Below are 16,013 nucleotides of genomic sequence, written 5' to 3'. Positions count from 1 at the left end.
AATTAGCTGCCAGAAACTTTTCTGAAAAACACAGTATTGTAAGTGACAGCCAAATAAGGCCTTAGGTTTTAACAAGTGGAAATTTGAAAGTGGGCGAAATGTTTTGATAAAGTCACCCACGCCTAGAACAGCAGATAACATCTCTTAACTTCATAAAAGTTTTCCTAGATATCTTTTTGTGGATTTTCAAAATTTGTTTTTTTAGGTTATTTAGAATTCTTGAAAATATTTATTTAACTAATTACTCGTAGGCAGCAAGAGAAATACGAAATAAGATTTGCACAGGTTCTGGGACAAGGATTGAAAAGTGTGCCTTTGTCTAGGTAAGAAGAGGCAAGACTGGATTTTCTGCAATTGACAGGGAGTAATGGTGCAGCTAATTCAGAATAATGGATAAATTTAAATGATTTACCCTTGACTATCGAATCCCTTGTATACCTCTCCCAACTATGTTTTAATTAGGTAAATAGTGTGTTAAAATAAGGCTGCTTTTTAAATTGCCCATAGATGTTGTCCATGGAAATGATCTGATAGTAGGAGAGGTTATGTTGTCTAGTAGTTAAGAGGGTAAATTTGGAACCAAAAAGCTTGTTTTGAACTCCAGCTACGACACTTACTGTGTTCCTTTACTTGTCTGTGAAATAGGATGATGATGATAATAATAATTAATAATAATAGTAATAATAGCCATTGCATAAGAATGCTGCAAAGGTTAAATGTTGCGATACCCGTGACATAAAGTGTTTAGAAGAGTGCCTGGTACGGAGTCAACGCCCATTGGATGAAACCCACCGCTGGCTGATACAAGAAATTTACACTTAGCAAGTGTCAACTGTGTGCTAGGCATTTTGCATATTATTTCATTGAACTCTTGCAATAACTCAAGAGTGTTATTTCATTAGCATTATTTTACTGCTAAGGGCACAAGGAGGTTAAATAACTCATATAGTTCAACAATGCAAAACTGAGATTTGATTGTTTATGAAGTGCCAAGAACTCTTATTTCAACTGTATACCAAACCACCCCAAAAAGAAAGCTGATCCAATACTTAAAATTGATCATGGGTATTTCTATGAAAAATCACGGAAATCTGAGCAGCTTGAGCTCTTGGTCTAGTTAACACTAAATTCTGTCCTTGGCTCTATGCCAGACCTACACGCTGATGGCCTGTGGAGACTGCCAAGTCATGAAATCCTTACAAAGGCACGGTATTCAAATAAGGGCAGCTTGATGTGGAATTCCTGAGTGTTTTTTCACCTATATGCCTATACTCCTTTGATGTGATGGAGTTTTAATCAAACTCCATGGTAGTTTTCCACTTTGCAAAACAATAAATTCTAAAATTATTTTATTTTGAATTTTCATTGTGATTATTTTTCATTTAGAATTCTATCAATATAAATTTTGATGATAAAATGATGTCATCTCTATTTCTAAAACCACATCCGAACATGGTAGAACAGGGCTTTTCAAATCATCATCATCATTGAACTTTTATTAGGTACTGGGCTGGCGGGCAGAGAGTAAAAAACAGTAAAATATGTACTTGAAAATAGAAGACATATACAATCTCTCCAACAGAGAAAATAAATGATAAATATCAAATTAATAATAGAAACAATCAATGCCTCAGGGGATTAGAGGAGTAACCAATATATATCTAGACCAATGGAAAGTAACTCAAAGAAGAAGCAGGACTTGAATGAGGCCCTGAAAGAAGGTACATGTGGAAGAGTAATAATAAGATAGTTTGGGGGAGGTAGGTAGCCTTGGGGAGGTAAGAGATGTCGGGTTTTTAGACTCTTTTCCTATGGAAAATTCAGTAAAATTTAATTGTCTAAATAATATATAGAGAGATTTAAATAAGATTAATTTGGTGGTAATCTCTACTATAATTTGAAGGAGGATGATTCTAAAAGCTGATTATTTCAACAGTTCCATTTCAATATAACTCTCTGTAGAAATGAAAAGAAATGGGCTAATGATACAAGAATTAGAAGGATTTGTCCATCGGCTATATATGAGCATTCAAGTCAATAAGGAAGTCAAAAATAGATTGGGCATTCTTAATATAATCAATTATATATCATCTAATTAAGTATGGTTCACCTAATTAATGATCAAAGGTTGCTCATGTAAAAAAAAGTATCTAGGGTTTATTGAACAAAAGGCATATATCCATCTTGAATTGAGCATACAATGTGTTCTTCCAAGCTCAATTCCTTTTAATAGAAAGATTAAATGGATTTTTTTTTCTAGATTAAATCAAGTTAAATGGGCTTTTTTTCTAGATCAAAGCTAAATGTTAGGGATACCTCTATTGAAATAATGTCAACATTTCACTTGAAAGAAAAGTTAGCCTTTTATAGGGCACAACTTATACCAGCAACATTAACATAGCATGTTTATTTTATTTCTGAGAGAAAATTTGCCAACACAATTGAGGTAAGAATCTCTCCTTTCCTCCTGACACATTCATATAAAAAAAGCTTCCGATGCTAGAACAGAATTCCTCTTGATTACTTTGCTAAAATGATACACTAGAACGCCTTCTCTAAATATTAGCTAAACTTCAGTAAAGACAATAGGTTTGGATGGCCACTAAAATTTTAGCATATTATAAGATTCTATATTTCTGGATCTTCTTTCAGTGGGAAGAATAGCCTAACATTTTGCCTTCAACTTGCCAACAAAAACTCCCGTCTATCACCCTACATCTATAGGGGATCATCCCCTGGCATACTGAATGACTGGAAAAGCCACTGGATATATGTGCAGAACACAGATGGCCTGAGCATAGCATCGTTACTTAATTTGGTCATCAAAATCACTCTAGTGAGGTAGGAACTATTACTCTCATTTTAAAGGTGAGAAAACGGAGGCACAAAAATTCAATCACTTCCTTATGGTCATACACACCCAGTAGGTGAAAGAGTTTGGATTTTAAACCAGAAAGCCCAAGACTGGAGTCTATGCATGTAACCACTGCACTCTCCTGCCTTTGTAATTGAAAATAAAAGCCAAGCAAATTAAGAAAATTGCTCTTCGCAAATTGAATTCACACAACTTGATGTCTGCAAACCCAATCTCACTACAAAATATCTGTTACAACAGTTTTTGAAGTGCAAATATTTCCGAACCCCAATCAATGCCCATTAGCAGTGGTATTTTTGAGACTCTGACAGATATTTCTTCATAACCAAAGATTTTCAAACTCCCAAAGATTGTTCATTGTATTACAAACAACAGACATTGAATGCACAGAAGAACTTGGGTAGACCTTCAGAGTCTTTTGCTCTTTTTGTCCATGTAATAGACATGTGAATGAACAAAATTCAATGTGTATCCCAGGTTCAGAGTAATATAACACAAAAGTGATCTATTCAAAACTCAAAACTCCACACCCAGGAACACATTTCCTCCTCTCTCTTTTTCAGCCTCCGTACCTATCCCCCACCAGCCCCAGGAACGGATTTTTAAACTCTTTCTCAATTAGCACAGTATAACTGGAAAGCCTCCCTCTGACCCTGATACATAACATCTGTTTCAGTCATTCTGGTTTTTATGAGACATATTAATGTATTTCATTGAAAGAGTCCATAACTCAGGGGTTTATAATTGTAGCCGGCAATTTGTTTCCTAAAGTTTAACGTGTTTAGACAATGATTCCTCACAAGCAAATCGTATTTTTAGGGATGACGCTTTTTATAGCTAACTGTAAGGAACCTTCTGAGACCTAGTCGTTTGTGTGAGATGCTTTACAAAAGACATTACAGATGCTGGAGTTTTATTCCCAATTCTGTAATTAACTAGCTAAGTCACCTTGAACAAGTTCATTCAGTTTCTCTGGAACTCAGTTTTCTAGTTAAAAGTCCTATAACTTTACTAGAGTTTTATAACTTAAAAAAAGAAAAACAGGGGCTGGCCCCATGGCCTGGTGGTTAAGTTTGGTGTGCTCTGCTTTGGCAGCTCAAGTTTGCAGGTTTGGATCCCCAGCACAGACCTATACCACTCATCAGCCATGCTGTGGCAGTGACCCACATATAAAGTAGAGGCACAGATCTTGGCTAATCTTCCTCAGCAAAAAGGAAAAGAAAAGAAAAACAGATGCTCTCTTTGATTGCAAGTTTCAGTTTCTATTTAAGAAAAATTGTTATCAAGTGCATACTGAGGCAATATAGTCTCTTCCATTTGCACGTAGTGGTAGTATGCTTCACAGATAATGCTTTAAAAAGAGAAATGGAAAAGATAAATTCAATGTTTAAGATATTGAAGACAGAAAATAAAAGTGTGCTGCACTAACCAGGTACCTTGCTAATGCTTTTATGGTCCTGAAACTTGTGAAAATTCCTTCCCCAAGTAGGTAAAAAAATTTGTTCTGACATCTGAGTCACAGCTTGGGATACAGAGTGGGAGAGCAATGCTTAAGTTAATTTAATATTTGGAATCAAAGCATTGTTTTACTTCTAAAATAGTGAAGCTACAGAGAGAGGTATATTCACTGTTACATAATAAGTTAGATTTTTCTAAAACTTCAGGGCTTAACTTACCTTTTAGGCAATAAGAGAAACCTCTGCAACTCACATTCCACAAAGCGTGTCCCACCAAAGACTAGTTTTGCCCAATTTTAATAAGCGTTGCATGGGAAAAAAAAAACAAACCCAAATATTTGTGATAAAAAAATCTATTGGGCCAGGTTAAAGACAATTAAACAGGTTTTTCTTACAATAAGATCTCTCAGTCTTTCAGTATGCTAATATAATTTATGAACGCACACTTGCTTGGCTCTGAATCTACCTGCATCTTCCAGCAGGTCCAGGAATGAGTATTTCCAGGAGCCCTTACCTGGGCTTACTACGAACATCTCCTTGTACACAGCTAATAGAAAATATGAACCTTCCTGGGCTTCTGGTATGCCTTTTTTTCTCCCTCTACTGAACTGTGGTCAAACAGAATGCTTCCAGCAGAACCATGAGCAGTCCAGGTGCTGCCCTGGTGCCAGCCTCTGTTAGACTCAAGGTTATTGTTATTCTCCTCCTCTGAGGCTAATTCCACCCTCCTCTTCAATTGGTGTATCTTCCCTTGTAAAAGGCATAACTCTAGCAGAGGCTGTGAGATAGAGGCTGTGTGTCTAAATGGCTACTCTGTAGATAGCATGCTGGTTGGAAGGGTATGAACAAGCTAAGGGGTCAGAGAAATATTGGTCTAGAAGGCACTGTTGGTGAGAAGGTATGCAAAGGCAACTGAAGGCTAGACAAGTGCTTTTCAAGCATTAGTGTATCTAAGAATCGCCTGGAGATCATGCCAAACACAGATTCTGCTTCAGTAGAGCTGGGATGGAGCTTTGAGATTTCCAAAGCTCCCAGATGATGCTAATGCTGGTCCATGGATCACTCCATGAGTATCAGATACTAGAATAAGTAGAGATTGATGACTCCAGAAGTCCAGCAAATGAAGGCAATCAACTTGTACCCAAGTGATGCTAGTTCAAATTTATATTCAGCCATTTGTGTAGTGCTTAAATTTGTGGCTATTTTAATCAATAATGGATTTTTAAAATAACTTTTATTGCATAACAATATCATAAACCATTTTTTCAAATGAACACATACACTTTAAAAGATTCAATTCTAAAAGGAAATTTTACTATATTAGATTTGCACTTTTGAGATGAGGCAAAAAAGACAATAGAAGTTGAAAAACAAACTCCTTTGCAAATGTGGTGAAATTGTTTGCCCGTTTCTGTACTATGAATTGAAATTAAAAGGCAAACCTTATTTAAGACTTGTAGACTGTTTCAGGGACGTAATTTAATTAATCTAAAAGCATTTAATTGGACAAATACCATGTGTTAGGTTGGATATAATGGGGATGCTGATCTTTGTGTATCTGGGGACACAAGATCCATTTTTGCTGTGTTCATAGTCTAGTCTACTGTGTAGGAAGCATTGTTAAGAACACTCATCATTAAGATTCACCACCATGCTGTTGACTTTTCTTGCTAAGATCTAAAAAATTAATTAAGAAAATGTTTGTGCTTCTATCAACTCAATACAGCAAGTCCAAGAATAAGTCTGTGTATAACTGCATAAGCAGGTATATATTTTCTTTCTGGTGCTTTCACTGAAGTTATTCTGACCTGGAAATGCTCAAATGATTGCTTTTTTTTTTTTCTAAAGATTTTATTTTTTCCTTTTTCTCCCCAAAGTTCTCCAGTACATAGTTGTATATTTTTAGTTGTGGGTCCTTCTAGTTGTGGCATGTGGGATGCCACCTCAGCATGGCCTGATGAGCGGTGCCTTGTCCGCGCCCAGGATTCGAACTGGTGAAACCCCTGGCGGCCGAAGCAGAGCTCGGGAACTTAATCACTCGGCCACGGGGCTGGCCCATAAAATGATTGTTAAATTATGTTCACCAATCTGAGTTTTTTCTGAAATTATTTTTCAGTCCTAATAAAATAAATATGAATACTTATTACCCTAAAATAAAAATACACATTCTAGCTAATCTAATAACCACTGTTTATATTCTGCGCTTATAAAAGCATTGTGTAAAGCCAACCAGTAATTATTTAATCAGTTACAGAAGAAAAGTAATGTATGACAGAGAAATCCCCTTGTTGCGCTCCTGGTGAATAGCCTCAGCCCGAGCAGCAGTTGCCTCATGATGCTGGTACTTTCAACGCCTGGATTATAGGAAACGCTCAGCAGACTCTTGCTAGGGAGGGGCAGAAGGGGGCAAATGGTTTGTACAATTTGTTTTAGCATTATTTGTGTGCTTTCAGATAGTTCACAGGCTAAAAGGGGAGTGTGTCCCAATCAACTTATACTGATCTACCCACTAAATGTGGGAAATGTTTTAGAAATCCTATTGCTAGCCATGCTTTCAGTTTTACAAAAATATTACTTTTAAATCATCCACATACTATATAATCTACTCATTACCCAGAAATCCAAAGTTCCTGTGGCCCACCATCCCGAAACTCCACCTTCCTCACAGGTAACCCTGTAATCAGGTGTGTTTCTCTTTCTAGACCTCTGCTGTCCATTACAGTGGCCACTAGCCAAATGTGGCTATTCAGTACTTGAAATGTGGCTAATAAAACTAAGGAACTGAATTTTTATTTTTATTAATTTAAATTCAGATAGCCTTTTGTGGCTAGTGGCTGCCATACTGGACAGCAAAACTCTAGACTTCCATGTGATTTCATGAATAATTATGTACCTATACATATACTACTTTTTTCTAAGCCTTTTTTTAAAACACAGGGTCATACTAAGATCATTCTTATCATTCAGCAACTCTGCTTCTCATTCAACAAAGATCTCCCTTGTTATTTTTAGCTGACACATAGTATTCCATAGTATGGTTATTTCTCAGTTCAGTTAGCCATTATCCTATTGATGGGCATTCAGGTGTCCAATTTTTCACTATTACATACTAAGAACAGCTTTGTCAACTTCTTATTGGGCACACATTCCAAACATTTTTTTATCATAGATACATACAAGGAGGATTGTTAAGTGATAAGATACAAGCATTTTTCATTTTAATAGAAACTGCCAAATTGTTCTTCAAAGTGGCTGATTCAATTTACACTCCCACCAACAATGTTTGAGTTCCCACATTTTTTCCTCAAATAGCCTTATGTTGCCATCGATTTCCCTGCAGTAGCTGTCAAAGCCTTTTTTCCCCTCAAAAATATCTTCTATCTTTTAGGGTGGAAGACGTTACGAAGAACATCAAGGGCTACCATTAGAATTCAGGAAAAGGGAAGATACATTTCACTTTGCTTCCAAGTCAATGTTCACTTTTAACTCTTTAACAGTTTTAGTTGACCAAGCATTTCCCTAGAGTGTCTCTAATATGACAATATGTACACATTATAGAAGACTTTTAAATGAAAGAGCATTAACTTTCTTTTTCAGTAATGTTCTGGCACTACTCAGTAAATATGCCTTAAAGTGCTTTTCCTATAATAAAGATAGATTATGCTGAGCATTTTTCTTTTCTTTCTTAGTCCTTCTTTTACACCTCAGTGCAGAATTTTTCAATGCCTGGACTCTGTTACTATTTTGTGGAATTTTCTCCTTGACTAAAGTTAATGGTCTAGGTAAAGACTGAATTTGTAAATGCTTTTATAATCACAGAATATAAACAGATCCTTGTCTGTCACTGGATCCTTATCTGTCAGTAGTGTTGCCACGGCAACCTTAAATAAATAGTTTTGTGGAATGAGAGAGCACGTGACCATGAGTCTAGTCCTGACTCTTCTGCTACCTGTCCTGAGGCTTGAGGCAAGCCCTCCACTCTCTAAGTCTCAGGTTCCTTATCTGAAAATGATGGTGATGGAATAGATGACCACAAAGGTCCCCTTCACTGGTAAAATTTACTGTTCCTAAGAACAGATCACGCAATACTGTAGGTATTAGTAATAAAGATGGCGGTAGTACTCGAACAAAGAGAAAGAAGTCATGAGGAATAGTTTCATGTAAAATCAATACACACGCACCCGTATAAGAGGCCAAGCACAAATGCTCTGCGAGAGCACATGCTGCTTATGCTTTTCAATGTGATGCCATCCTACCCATTCTTCAAAGGTAAGGCCCACCTGATTGGGAAAGATTTAGGAATCACAGAGAGAGGCAGAGGTACTGGAAACTTGTAGAAAAGTTTTAGAGCCTTATATTCAAAAGATGGAACAGAATAGGTTTTCCAAAAATTAGAAACTAGTAACTTTGATGCTAATCCCTGGCAAACTCTCGAGTAAATTATTTAAGCAATTAATCATGAACCTTCTGTGATGAGGGAATTAACATACAGGAGTCAAATTAGATTATTTAAAATTCCTATCATTTCCTTTCCAGAGAAGGTGACTAGCCTAATAGGTCAAAGGGATGAATATATGTGTCATATTGTGAAGACGTTTGACAAGAGCTTTCAGAATATACTTGCAGGTACAATGGAGCAAAGTGGCTAGATGGATGGGTAGGTGGAATCATAAAAAGTTGAATGACTGTCCCCAAAAGATGTGGACTAATAGAGGCCCCCACATGATCCTGAAGAATGATTACTGCCATCATATGCAGAATTTTAAGCATTTTAAGATACAAATTTTACAATCTGTATTTCATGTTTATCAAATCTGACTCTAACACAAAGCTGGAAGGATGGTTAAAGTGGTAGGTCAGTAGTTTCCCAAACCAGAGTGATCATCACAGTTTTCTAGGGGAGATGTTAAAACAGAATTCAGAACCCCGACCCACAAATACTGAATCAGAACCAGCAGAGTTGAAGTCCAGGAAACTTTCTCTGGTGATTCTGATCATCAGTCAGATTAAAGTCAAACATCGAGGATAAATGTTTCTAAAAAGATAAATATTTTTAAAAAGAAAAGTAAAAAGAAAATCTTCATAGGGTGGAAAAGCAGATCAAATTTAACAACATGAAAAATTAATTTGAATAAACGTAAAACCCTGTAGCTCAAGTAAAAATGTCAACAGCAATTCAGGTTTATGGCTATTAGCTGACTGCAAAGGTCTAACAGAATGAACAGAAAACACGAATGTTACCTAAAGCTGCAGCTGCAGAAGCAGATCACGCAGAGTGCAGTGTCAGGGCTGTAGCACGTGGATTTGCAGGTCGTGCATTGCATGACCCCAGAGGGGGACATTCAGAAATTCGTATTCAAGTAGTAAAAATCTACTGGGCTCTGACTGCAGTGGGACATTGTTATCAGTCTTGGGGACCATTTTTAAACAAATATTTACTTTTTAAATGACATATATCCTAAATTTACATGGAGTGCAAAAATCACAATTGTATTGCTTGATTTTTTTAACCTATACATGCATATGAAACCAACACCCAGATCAAGATAGAGAGTATGCTGCTCTCAGTCAGTACTCCCCCAGAGTATTTTGACCTTTTTCACCATAAATTTTCTTTGCCTGTTCTTGAACTTCATACCATTTTGCATTTGGATTCTTTCATTCAATATAATGACTATGAGATTATTTTTGCTGTTGTGTGGAACAGTAATTTCTTCTTTTTCATTGCTCTGAAGTATACCACTGTTTGAATATATTGCAATTTATTTATCCATTCTACCATTGATGGACATTTAGACTGTTTCCAGTTTGGGCTATTATAAATAAAGCTGGAATGAACATTCTTACTCATGTATTTCATCGGACATAAGCCCTCATTTGGTTGGATATATGCCCAGGAGTGGATGGATGCATCATGGAAACATGTGTCTTTAGCCTGCGGTAGATACTGATAAACGGTTTTCCAAAGTGATCTTTCCAACTTAAACTGCTACCACACTGTGTGAGAGTAGATAATCTACATTCTTGTCCACATTCGGTATTGTCAGTCCTTTTAATTTTAGCCGTTCTGGTGAAGGTGTAGTAGCATCTTATTGCAGTTTTAATTCCATTTTCCTAGTGAATAGTGATGATGACTATCTTTTCATATGAGTTTCGGCAGTGGTGTTGTAAATATTTAACAACCAGCATTCTGGGAAAAAATTATACATATAGTTCATTATAAATTTTACTATATAAAGTAGGTGTAGCACGAAACTTACAAATAATAAAAAGCACACAATAGTCTTTATATTGCAAACTCATAAAGCCAATTGATTCTCACAGAATGCATTGATTTTTGCTCAGCTCTTGTGTAGCCAAACTAAGGTTGATATCAACAAAGGAGTGTAGTTCCTACATGACTGTTGGTTTATGTTTTGATTTAGAGTAACAAGTAAGACCAAAGTGAAGCAACAAAGATGTATGTTGGAATTCCATTTGTTTGTCAATGACTAGGTCAATTTCTCTGCTGCACTGAATAACACTTTTCAAAATTCTAGAAGATCGTTTCCTCAATTTTTGTGTTCTTCACAATGTAATGTCGACAGACACGACACACGCAACTTTAATCTGCCTTACTAACATTTCTCCATCACTTTCTTAAATCTAGATAGTCCACAAAACAAATAATCAATCCCTGATTTGTAGCATTTGCTGATTTCCATGATGTAAATACCCCCCACAGCCGATTTCAAGCTAGCAAGGTGGCATCACTGAACCTGGAGTTGGGAAGAGAAGTACCGTAGCTCACCACTATCCATTGTTTCTGCCATACAGGTACAACAGACAAACAGCCTCAAGAGCACAGACAATGATAAAAATGTAGTAAAATAATTAGGAAGTGATCAGTTTTGAGTATGTATTATCTTTGTTTTTAATATAATTTATTTAATTGAAAGTTTATATAATTTAATTTTAAATTATTGATGGGTTTAACAATTAGCCTGCCAAATTCATGAACATTTGAAAATTGGTGTTCATGAGCCAGTACAGTCAGACCCTAGAACACTGCTGCTTATTGGTCATTTGGCTATCCTCTCATTGGAAATGTCTGTTTTTTGCGATTTTTCTAAATTGGATTCCTTTTATTGATTTGTAGAAGTTCTCTATAGTTTCTAGAAAGGAGGCATTTGTCAGATATATATATATATATTGCTGATATGTATATTAGCTTATATATATATATATATATAAGCTAAATATCTTTCTTAAGCGTAGGTCCCACTTTTAAAGAGAGAACTTGACAAATCCAGTATTTTAGTGTACCACATAATAAGTGTTTGATAAAAGTCAAATTAAATAGTCCCAAAAAGAGATACTGACATCTAAAGATGACAGTGAGCCACCAGACTCAAGCCACATACTGCTTTTACATGGAAAAATTTCAGAGAAGAAGGTTCCTCATTTGATGTCTGTAGCGTGTTTCAATATCTCCCAAGCACATGAATAGCCTACTCAAGTGATGACCAACCATCCCACCTTGAGCAGCGGCAGCTGGAAGTACAGAATCCTAGAATCCTAAGGTTGTACAGGAATTTAAAGGCCCGCTGGTGCTGTCTGCCTTCCCCCTCACCATTGTGTGCTGAATATGTAATGTCCGTGGCCTCCTCTCCAGCCAAGTGCTGCAATCCATGCATCGTTTAAGAAATAGTGAAGGATCACCAGTTTTATTCTAACTCTTGAGAAATTTGTGACAACGTATTTAGAGACATGTAGTAATGAAAACCAGGGATAAAAGACAATGAAACTTAAATCTAATTCGTGTAATAGAATGTGATGACCCAGCATCTCCTTCTTGCTCCTTGGGCTTACAACATCCCCTCCACCCTACTTGAGGTTTCTAACGCTGTGGGACTTTCCCTACTCCTTCTTTTCTTCCTTCCCCAACTTTCCTTTGCTTCGTGGCCCTTCCAAACTGTGGAACACCTAGATGGTAGGACAAATGTGTTAATTCATTGCACCATCTAAAGTAATATAATTTTTGTTAACTAGGAGCTTCTAGAAACGACGTCCGAACCCATCAGGGAAATGATAATGAGGAGAAACTCAGGCACCAGCAGACGGCCTGCGCCTGGTTTTGGAATCTCTTAATGGTGGTTCTCAACTTTAGCTGCCTGTTAGGATCACCTAGAGCGTTTTATAAATTTCAATATCCAGGCCGTGCCGCAAATCAAGTAAATAAAGATCTCTGAGGGTGGGATCAAGCATGAGTATTTTTTAAAGCCCGTCAGGTGATTCCAATGTGTGGCCAAGTTTGAGAGTAACTCGAGGTTGAGAAATATTGGTTTTAAACCAGCACCTGCCTCTATAAATTAAGGTCATTCATTCTACCCCGCCCTGAGTAAAAGGAAACGTCTGCTCTCCACCCCGTGAGGAAGCACTGTCTATGAATCAGAGACATGCTAGATCATCCTTTTCTTGCCTGGGCTGCCTAATCTCAGCTCTTCTCTCTTGTCTTCCCTCTCTTAGGTCTTTCTTGGGCAGGCTCCTGTACCAGTCTTCACTTCATTTGTGATGTTCTAGTCTAAAGATTCATTTTATACGAAAAGAAAGATAATTTCTGACTAAACTGGAGTAGGATGTGATTCATATATGTTTATTTACAAAACACAATTTGATATGTGGCTGCATTTAATTGACCCTGGAACCATTTAAAAAGTTGCTCTTGAATTCCATGTTATAAGTCAAAAAGTGTCAGGGAGCTTGTCTGAGCTCACGAAGAAGCTAACCCAGGACCAAAACAGGGTTTATCTACCTGAGAGATAAGTGACAACAGATCAGGGAAAGAAAGAGGATTTCCTTCCCACAACCCACAACTGTCCTGGAGAACAAGTAAATACACTTCTGTGAGTCCCAGAAAAAGCTTCCAAAATTTAAAAAAAAGAAAAAGAATTGTTTTTTTTACCGTTTATAGTTGTAAATCAAAGTCCTCGGGCATTCTTGGATTAGGAACCAAAGATGAAAGTCAGCACAAATGATATTCTAAAAGTGCAGAAGGAGGCTCCAAAGCTTCCCACAGTTCGTTCTGATCAAAAAATGGCAAAGAGTAAAAGTAAAGAATAAAATCTTACAGGCCCCAACAGAGGGCTATAATGAAGGGCGTGGCAAGGAAGCAAGGAACAGGTTGAAACGTGCATTTTAACAATCTGTGTAGTAGTGCACCAGGAGTCACCTTTTTCATTTGTTAAGCTAATTAACTTTAATATTAATATTTTAAAACTTATTTAGGGTATTATTAGTATTTTGGAATAAGGCAGTATTGTGGAGAGCCTATTTCAAAGGAACAAATACTGCACAGTCTTAGTTACTGAAAATTTAAAATATACAAATTCTATTTGTCTAGTACCAAATTAATGTCTTAAACTAAGCCTACTTTAAAATGGACACAGCATTTTGGAAAATTTTATTCACTACAAAGACATTCGAGTCTCAAACACTGGCGTGATATCTACAGTTTGCAATACCATGTACAAATATATTAGTTTACAACTTAATCCTCATTCTGTCATTTCATAAGCACAATAGGAAGCATGGAAGAATACCCATGGTTCAGGAAATTGAAAGACTGCTTACAATGCCCAGTTTTGAGTATATTTAATTTTCATTTGTGACTATAAGAAAATTTTTTAACAAAAGTAAAATTCTCACTAGAAGAGTATTCCTGAAAGTTAACACTTCATTCATTGCTTCACTTGCTGATTCATTCAGCAAACATTTACGGAACACTTTCCTCATTCCAGGCCTGTATTATGTGCAAATGGTACAGAGTTGATTAGGACTGGATCACTGACCTCTCCTAGTACCCAGAAGGGAATCTGACTCGTTGCGTTTCAGCCAAGGGTGGTGAGCCTCTGAAACGCCCTTCACTTCCTTGGTGTTACTTAAGAGGAGGAAGACGGAGGTGCTGCTGTCGTTTATGTTCGATGGACAGACAGGTGCCTGTTTCAAGAGCCACCTTTAGACAAAATCGTTTATAATAGCAATTATGGGACAGCTGTCAACACAGCTAACTTTTGCACGTGTTTTCTTCTTAAAATTTTGATACGGACTTCCTACGAAGCTTCTTTATTTTTAGTGATTTCACATCCCAGTGAAGGGTAGTGCCACATTTTGGCAGTTTCTACTCTAACGTTCTGCTCTGTGGAGTGAAGAATGTGGTTTGCTTGTGATGCAACTCCTGCGTTTGTTGCCAATGACGACGATTGTTTTCTTGATTAGGTTTCATATGGTTGGTCAGGTTATGTCATAAGAATTGTATTAAGGAGAAGAATTGTGGGTTTTTTGAGTGCCAGCTCTGTGCAGTGAGAATGACAAGGGGTGGGGTGGGAGTTGGCAGTGTTTCTTTTGGCAGGAGATCAGAAATGCAGGCTCCTGGGCACTCTACATGAGCCTTTCTACGTCAACTGGTTCCCCTCTGCTCCACCCTGCCTTCTGTTTTCTCGCCTCTGGAAAAGTGCATAGGTGGGTCTGGGAAGCACCATTCATCAGTTATCTGCTGCAACTCTTCACATTTCTGTGGCTTCAAGAAACCTTGAACTGCAGTCTCCCTCTTTCTCAGGATGCGTCACTGACAACAACTGAAATCAACTATGATTTTCAACAGATTCTGAACTAAGATTTGGAAAGATAAGGTGGTTATGGAATTGAATTATGATAAATTCCAGCTGTTGTCCAGTTGCTTCCAGCTCTCCTCCTCCCTCGGGGTTGACAAGTGTTTCCAGAGCCATGGGGCATTAAGAATCCTGAGGCAGCTAATTAACAGTCCTGAACCACATCCTCTGAAGCATATGGGTTCCAGGCAGCTGTAAAACCTCAGCTTCCTCAGGCTATCAGAATGAGGACGGAGCTCTTGGAATTCTGTTTTGACATTCTGCTCCCTGCCTGTGGCAGAAAATAACCTTCTCAACAGGAACTTTAGGCAAGGATGGTACTCCGGGCATAAAAAAAGTCTCATTGCCACGACTATGAAAAAGTAAATGAACATTTCCTCATGTTCAGACTGTGACTCAGAGCTGGCCTGTTAACGGACAAAGGAGGCCTGAGGCATTCTCTCGACACATCGTCCAGCCAAATGAAATACAGGACTGGTGAGACGGAGAGTTTCATAGTTTTGGACCAGTTACATTCCAAAAGTAGATAAAACCAGGATAAAGGAGGTTCCTGATGCCTTTTTCAACTTTTTCCCCGTTTCTACCTATTTGAGGATTTCATCAAGAGAAATAGAGGGCCAGTCTACTTCACGCCACAGGTAAATAAACAGAAGCAATAACAGAAAGCTTACCATTTTTCCAAAAATCTTGGATAAGTTGAGATGAATTGGTCTCATCTCGCATAGATCTGAGTATAATAAGTTATGTGCTTTATTGGTAAAATAGACTGTCACCCTGACAAAGAAAAGCCTCATCTCCATCCTCCATAATATTATCAAAAATGTCATTTCACTCCCCTACTTGAGCAAACTTGATTTTTTTTCTGTTTTGTGGTAGATAATATGCACACTTCTCTTGTTCCTTATGCCAAGGCTTTACTACCAGACTCACATCTTTGCCACTTCATCTCAGGGTCCTAGGCAGGGTATTGTGTACTCCAGTGCTGTGGCTACAGAAAGTTAGTCCCAATTTACCAGGTCCTCTCAAGCCTGT

General features: G+C 37.4%; 1 protein-coding gene across 21 annotated transcripts in view; it reads right to left on the bottom strand.

The window, feature by feature from the left end:
• The window catches only part of PDE4D (phosphodiesterase 4D), a 1,371,041-nt gene that overhangs the window by 680,992 nt on the left and 674,036 nt on the right, over positions 1-16,013 (bottom strand).

This window comes from Equus caballus, chromosome 21 (genome assembly GCF_041296265.1).
Source record: "Equus caballus isolate H_3958 breed thoroughbred chromosome 21, TB-T2T, whole genome shotgun sequence".
NCBI classification, from domain to species: Eukaryota; Metazoa; Chordata; class Mammalia; order Perissodactyla; family Equidae; genus Equus; species Equus caballus.
Note: the sequence above shows the minus strand (reverse complement) of the source record. Positions and strands in the feature narration are given on the sequence as shown.